This window comes from Pongo abelii, chromosome 20 (assembly GCF_028885655.2).
Source record: "Pongo abelii isolate AG06213 chromosome 20, NHGRI_mPonAbe1-v2.0_pri, whole genome shotgun sequence".
In the NCBI taxonomy this organism is placed as follows: domain Eukaryota; kingdom Metazoa; phylum Chordata; class Mammalia; order Primates; family Hominidae; genus Pongo; species Pongo abelii.
Window position 1 is genome coordinate 11,612,832 of NC_072005.2, and position 518 is coordinate 11,613,349.

The following is a 518-nucleotide window of genomic DNA, read 5'->3' on the forward strand; positions in this document are numbered from 1 at the left end:
GACCTCAAATAATTCACACGCTTTGGTCTCCCAAAGTGCTGGGATTACAGATGTGAACCACTGAGCCTGGCCTCTGCTTGGATTTTATTTTTTTTTTTATTTTTGAGATGGAGTCTCGCTCTTTCGCCCAGGCAGGAGTGCAGTGGCGCTATCTCGGCTCACTACAAGCTCCGCCTCCTGGGTTCACACCATTCTCCTGCCTCAGCCTCCCGAGTAGCTGGGACTACAGGCGCCTGCCACCATGCCCAGCTAATTTTTTGTATTTTTAGTAGAGACGGGGTTTCACTGTGTTAGCCAGGATGGTCTCAATCTCGTGACTTTGTGATCCGCCTGCCTCGGCCTCCCAAAGTGCTGGGATTACAGGCCTGAGCCACCGCGCCCGGCCGGATTTTAAAATCACATCCATGGATAAGGCAACTTGGTCATGGATGGGGTAAGAGATGGAGGCAAGGAACAGCAGCTCAGGGGAGCCCAGCCACTCTAACCAGGAGAACATAACACACCAGTGGCACTGGTTC